Source organism: Eptesicus fuscus, chromosome 5, assembly GCF_027574615.1.
Source record: "Eptesicus fuscus isolate TK198812 chromosome 5, DD_ASM_mEF_20220401, whole genome shotgun sequence".
Lineage (NCBI taxonomy): Eukaryota > Metazoa > Chordata > Mammalia > Chiroptera > Vespertilionidae > Eptesicus > Eptesicus fuscus.
Genome location: NC_072477.1, coordinates 74,541,364 through 74,548,808, shown reverse-complemented (window position 1 = coordinate 74,548,808; position 7,445 = coordinate 74,541,364).

The following is a 7,445-nucleotide window of genomic DNA, read 5'->3' as shown; positions in this document are numbered from 1 at the left end:
TAAAATAAAGATGAAATAAAAATAAAAATTCCGTTCCTTAGTTATACTAACCACATTTTGACTGCTCCATAGCCACATGTGCCTAGTGGCTACCATATTGCACAGCATAGAAACATTTCCATCATTACATAAAGGTCTACTGCCCAACACTGCTCTTATCTTTTCTGGTCACGCTGCCCTGTACCCACATAAAAGAAGCTGGAACTATGCTTTATTCTATACATTTAAGGTTCCTGTAGTCAGGAATCAAATAATCATCAAGGGGTGATTATAGCCTATTACTGCTTATTACCCTTTCTTCTATCTTATCATGCCTTCTAACTGCGGAGGTACTCTCTTGTCCAAATGTACTCATTAACCCGCCCATCCCCCACACTCAAGATCAAGGAAACTGAAGAACAGAAGGGACAGGTTCTAAGGGACTTAGCATTGCCTTACAGAATAAAAAGATGTCTCCAGATAGTGATTCCCGACATCAACATTTATAGGAGACTCAGCCGCTGAGGATCCTTTAGGTGAAAAATCTATTTTATTCCTGCTCTCTCCACTGAGATGTTTCATTCCCTCTAGACCAGAAGTAGATGTTCTCCTCTTTAAATACTTATTCCACTTATTCCACCACCACTACCAACCTTAAACCCTCTATTTTATCTAATTCCTAAAATTAAAATATTATTTTATTTTAGGTGGAGGTTTTCTCCTCTTAAAGGATCATTTTTATTTCTCTTCTCTAAGAGTGAGATTCCTATCTTGCCTCACTCAGTGGCAGAAACAGAGTGAAGATTTTTTAAAAAACACATTTTTTTAAAAGCCCTGGCCTGTGGTTGGAGCATTGTCCCATATACCAAAAGGTTGAGGGTTTGATTCCTGGTCAGGGCACATACCTAGGTTGTGGATTTCATCCCAGATCAGGGCTCACATGGGAGGCAACTGGTCAATGTTTTTCTCTCACATCCATGTCTCTCTCTCTCTCTCTCTCTCTCTCTCTCTCTCTCTCTCTCTCTTCCCCTCCCTCTCTCTCTCTAAAAATCAATAAAAACATGTCCTTGAGTGAGGATTTTTTTAAAAACTGCTTACCCTCAATTCCAACAACCTTAACACCCAGATAAGGAGGCAGACTATACCCAAAAGAACAGGGCAAAGAACTGGGCACAGAAAGGGCATGGAACACCAGGAAGCAAAGGCCCAGTGTAATAAACAGTAATTGACCCCTTAAAACCAGACCACACCCTACCCCACCTCATCCAACCCTTCCATACTACCCCTTGTCTTGGTTAATTCACTCTGCATATTACCAAAAACATTCTTTATATATATACTAGAGGCCTGGTGCATGAAATTTGTGCATGGGTGTGTGTGTGTGTGTGTGTGTGTGTGTGTGTGTGTGTATGTGTGTGTGTCCCTCAGCCCAGCCTGTACCCTCTCCAATCTGGGACCCCTCAAGGGATGTCTGACTGCCCATTTAGGCCCAATCCTAAATGAGCAGTCAGATATCCCTATCACAATCCAGGACTGCTGGCTCCTAACCGCTTGCCTACCTGCCTCCCTGATTGCCCCTAACTACTTCTGCCTGCCAGCCTGATCACCCCCTAACCACTCCCCTGCCAGCCTAATTTATGTCTAACTGCTCCCCTGCTGGCCCGATTGCCCCTAACTGCCTTATCCCTCCTAACTGCACTCCCCTGCAGGCCTGGTCACTCCCAACTGCCCTCCCCTGCAGGCCTGGTCTCTCCCAACTGCCCTCCCCTGCAGGCTTGGTACCCCCAAACTGCCCTGCCCTACAGGCCTGGTCCCCCCAACTGCCCTCCCCTGCAGGCCATCTTGTGGCAGCCATCTTGTGTCCACATGGGGGCAGCCATCTTGTGTGTTGGAGTGATGGTCAATTTGCATATTACCTCTTTATTATATAGGATATGTAAGAAGTAGACGAGATATTAGGGATGTGTATGCACAGAAAAGGCCATGTGAGGCCACAAAGGATAAAGCAGCTATCTTCATGCCTAGGAGAGAGGCCTGCTGACACCTTGATCTTGAATTTCAAGCCTCCAAAACTGTGAGAAAATAAATTTCTGTTGTTTAAGCCACCCAGTCTATGATACTTTATAATGGCAGCCATAGCAAACTAATACATCTCCATAGCCTGATTTTTCTCAATCTAAGTGAGAAGTCCCCACCCCATAAATAAGGTATCTAGTACCAGGGGTATTATTGAAATGATACAGGACTACCAACCAATAAAACCACATGCCAGCCTTTAACAACTGATGTCAGCTGTGCTAGAGTCCCAAGCTGAATATTCAACCTGCTTGGTACTACAGCTCACAATATTGCTTGGTACATAAATTGACTTCAAGATGGAGCTCAAGTGCCCTAACCGGTTTTGCTCAGTGGATAGAGCATTGGTCCCCGACTGAAGGGTCCTGGGTTTGATTCCCGTCAAGGGCATGTACCTTGGTTGCAGCTGGGTCCCCAGTAGGGGGCGTGCAAGAGGCAGCTGATGGATATTTCTCTCTCATTGATGTTTCTGACTATCTATATCTCTCCCTTCCTCTCCGTAAAATCAATAAAAATATATTTTAAGAAAAGATGGAGCTTGAGTTAATTAATTGATTGATAGCCAGTTATCAAGCAATTTCTATGTGCCAGATATTGAGCATAAAAAGGGCTTCAGGGGAATACCATGCATTCTACTGTAAATATTTCTCTCTTTTCCGTGTCCAGCACGGCTAGAGAGCGGGTCCAGTTCCTGAGTAGGGATGGCTGGGGATTGAGAAATAAAAGAAAGAAACAAGACACACAGATAGAAGGAAAAAGATGGGACCAGGTGGACCGCTGCCCTCCTCTGATGGAGAGACAGTGACCCAGAGCCAATGCAGCCTGTTTATTTATCCCCCAAATACCAGGAAATTTCACCAAAAGGTCAAGACAAAGGAGATTATTTGCATTCTTGAGTAGGCCCTGAGCATTCCTGGTGCTAGGCTGGATTTAGATATCAAAACCCACTTCCTGATACCTGGGCTGAAATGAAGGTCAAGCTGACAACACCCTTGCTTTTTTGGCAAAGTGTGTTCCCAGCTGACAATAAAGAATGCCCATGTGCCTTCCCAGGTGCTCTCTACATTCTACCACCTCTGTTTTTCTGTCCTTTTCAATCTGCTTAGCAGATGATGTGAATGCAAAAGTATTAAACAATAGTCATAAGACTTAGGATTTTAGTCCCACTTCAATCTCTCTCAGCTTAAGTGACTAGCTCACAGAGCCTCAGTTTCCACATTTGTAAAATAAAAATAGTCTTGCCTTCCCTGTCCATCTCATAGGGGCATTTGAACCTACTTTATTATTTTTTTATTAAATTTCTTGGGTTGACATTGGTTAATAGGATCATATAGATTTCAAATGTACATTTCTATGATACATGATATATATTACATTGTGTTCCTACTGTTGGAGAGTGGGAATTTTTGAGCATTCCAGAGAGGCCGTGGACTATGCCCCAGACAGTTGTCAGTGCCGACACCAGGCCAGGCCTTGAGATAGGGTCTCATGGCCCCTTCCCAGCACGTAGCCTTCTTTCATAGAACACTGTCAGCTTTCTGGAGAACAGGATGACCCTGTGAATAACATGGTCGTCATTGGCATGATCCTGACGTTGCTTGGGAAAAACTGTTTTGTCTTGGGTTACTTGTTCTGCAAAAACTGGATGTGGTTAATGTGCTTAAAAGCGGTCCTACACAAAGGGTCGCTGCTGCTCTCTGGTCTCCCTGCATGGAGAATGGCAGAGCAATCGCCGGGTCGTCCGGCCGCCCAGCTAATAAAGGCTCCCTAAATTTTAATTTGGTCTGGGCTCCAGTGGTCGTTCACTCGCATCTGCTCCACAACACCTACCACCCTAAGTCAAATAATCTTCCGTCACCATATATTTGGCCCCCTTTACTACATCCCCACTCCCTTCCCTCTGGTAATCACCATACATACTATTGTCCATGTCCGTGAGTTTATTTTATTTTTTTTTAATATATTTTTATTGACTTCAGAGAGGGAGGGAGAGGAAGAGATAGAAACATCAATGATGAGAGAGAATTATTGATTGGCTGTCTCCTGCACACCCCCTTGTGGGGATCAAGCGCACAATCCAAGCATATGCCCTGACCAGGAATCAAACGTGTGACCTCCTGGTTCATAGGTTGACCTCAACCACTGAGCCATGCCTGTCACATGAGTTTCAGTTTTATATCCCACGTGTAAATGAAATCATGGTTCTTGGCTTTTCCTGATTGATTTATTTTGCTTAGCAAAGGGCAGTATCATAAGGGGATTTGAAATAAGTATGACTATAAAAGTGTTTTATTAACTATGATCAAATTACAGATATTATCTTTACTTTTTGCATTTCTCTGCCAATTGACCTACTCAAGACAGAGCGCAAATCCAAGTTATCCATGAACAACAATAGAATAATTCTTCATTGTATTCATTATATTCTTATTTATTTTTTAAAATATAATTTTATTGATCTCAGAGAGGGAGAGGGAGAGAGAGAAAGAAACATCAATGATGAGAGAGGATCATTGATTGGCTGCCTCCTGCATTCCCCCTTACTGGGGATGGAGCCCACAACCCAGGCATGTGCCCTTGACTGGGAATCAAACCCGGGACCTTTCAGTCCGGAGGTCAACTCTATCCATTGAGCCAAACTGGCTAGGGCCCTTCATTATATTTTTAAAGTTTTCTCTGGCTACTCTGACTAGAAATGATTTCTTTCTCTGAATTCATATTATACTGTTTAATTCATTTGTTATGAAGCCCGTGTTGTATCATGATTTTCTAATATTGATTTTTCCATGTAATAAAAGATTACTAGTGCTTATATTGTATACTGTTAATTTTTACATTATTATGCCACCCTACCCAGAGGGACAGTTTCTTCTTTCACAAAGAGAAAATATTTAACAAATATTTTGCAGATGTATTGATTGCTGAAATTCTACCATTTATAGTAGGTTGAAAAACAACTAAAATATCTCACCAGGATTTGAAGTTCATTTCCCCACACCTTGAATCTGTGCAGGCTTTGTGACTTGCTATGACCACTAGAATGTGGTAGGAATGAAGGACTTAAGATGCCTTTTATCTTCTCCTTTCACCCTCTTGGACCATCCTTCAAAGTACCACCAACCAAGCCCAACCAAGCCCACACATACAACTACCAGACATATGAATGAGGCCATCTTGGATCATTCGGTTGTTACAGTTACCTCTGCATGATCATGAATGAGCCCAGGGAGACCAATAATAGAACCATGCAGCCAACTTGCAGAATCATGAGGAAAAAAACAGTACTTTGTTTGGGTGTTGTTCATTATACAGGAATAGATCATTGAAGACCAGAGAGGCATTTCTCTCTTCCATACTGACAGGGTTTTTTTCCTACCTCTTTTTCACAACTTACCTTGCTTTCTGGGCATGTGTCTTCTAACCACTACCAGATTGTTATGTCACTGGGGTGAGACAGAATTTATTGATCTTGGATCTCTGCTAAAGTACTGTGCCCAGAACTGTAGGGAGTGGGTGTTGAGTACATTTGTAGAATAAGTAATGGCTCCTTCCAATGGAGCCTTGGAACTCAAGTTTCAAAGGAATTTATTATATTATATAAATAAATAAATATATTCTTTATTATAAAGAAGTTTCATGCCAAAACCGGTTTGGCTCAGTGGATAGAGCATCGGCCTTCAGACAGAAAGGTCCCAGGTTCGATTCCGGTCAAGGGCATGTACCTTGGTTGCGGGCTCATCCCCAGTGGGGGGTGTGCAGGAGGCAGCTGATCAGTGTTTCTAACTCTCTATCCCTCTCCCTTCCTCTCTGTAAAAAATCAATAAAATATATTTTTTTTAAAAAAGAAGTTTTATCAAGAGAAGTTTTACCTTCTCTTGTGACAATGGCCCTTCCTATCCTGTACTGGCTTAACTAAAGGATATTACTTAACATCATAAAACAAAGATTCTGCCAAAACCGGTTTGGCTCAGTGGATAGAGCGTCGGCCTGCGGACTAAAAGGTCCCAGGTTTGATTCCGGTCAAGGGCATGTACATTGGTTGCGGGCACATCCCTGGACAGCCATTGTCCTTTCTTTAACCCACACCTGTATGAAAAGAGGTTAGTCTGGCATTAAAAGGGATCTATAACAGGACATATTCAGGGATTATTCCATTACACCTTTCCTTCAGTGCCTCACATACCTGTCAGAGAGAATATTCTTTCTATTTGTTAATATTTACTTCTCCATTTACTTCTCTAGCTACATCCCTATATTTCACCTGTAGAAGCCCAAACTACTACTACTACTACTACTACTACTACTACTACTACTACTACTACAAAAGGCTCCATTCTACTCACTCATTCCTAGAGGATCCTTGGTACTGTGTCTAATCCTCTATCTCTCCCACATTTTGATACACATAATACTAAATATAAATGAACTTTAAGTAAGGCTTTGGTGAGGGTGGAAGAGTCACATTAGGATAGGTTTTGGAATATGTGTAACCAAGGTGCAGATAATGAAGTGTTCACCCCAGAGTGAACACTTGAGCAACTGTGTGCCACAAACATCAGAAAAAGCGGCAGACTGGCCTGTCCCCTTGTATAGCTACAACCCCTTGCCTATTTTTGTATCGCGGTCCTATAGTTCTTTAAGTGTCTGTGGGACAGAAGTGCTAGATGGATATTTACTTCTAAGTAGAAACTGACTTGAAAACTCTGTGTCTAAAACTCAGAACCCAGGTGAAGTCTTCAGCACCTATAGCAGCCATAATGGCTGGGACAACAACAATACCTTTATTATTAAATATCTGGGAAGGGCTGCATTTTCCCCAATATTTGGCTCAGTGAAGAGGCTTCTAGCTAAACTGGTCTTCATCCTCCAAGTTGTTTTTTTTCAATTCCTTGTTGCCTCTCCTGTATAGGGCAGTCACAACTTGGACTATGACCTGGTGGGTGGTGGGTGGGGAAACCAGGTATGGTTCAAGCTTCCACAAAGGCCTCAGAAGGTTAGGGAAGGGGCCTGGCAGGGCACTATCGTCAACGGTTGAGTTCAGAGGTTACTGATAGACTCTCAGAGTTCTGTTTTGATTTCTTGGAAGGGTTAAGATAGAACCCTCATCTGAGGGGCCCTTCAGGGAAAAGTGGCCATTCCAGCATTATTCTCAAGTCAAGGAACCCTTACATTTAATAGACCTGAGCTAAAGTATTCCCATTCGTAACAATCAGAAATTTTCCAAGAGCAGGAGCTGGAACCATTTCCATTTGATTTCCTGGTTCTACCTTCTCTTGTGACAATGGCCCTTCCTATCCTGTACTGGCTTAACTAAAGGATATTACTTAACATCATAAAACAAAGATTCTGCCAAAACCGGTTTGGCTCAGTGGATAGAGCGTCGGCCTGCG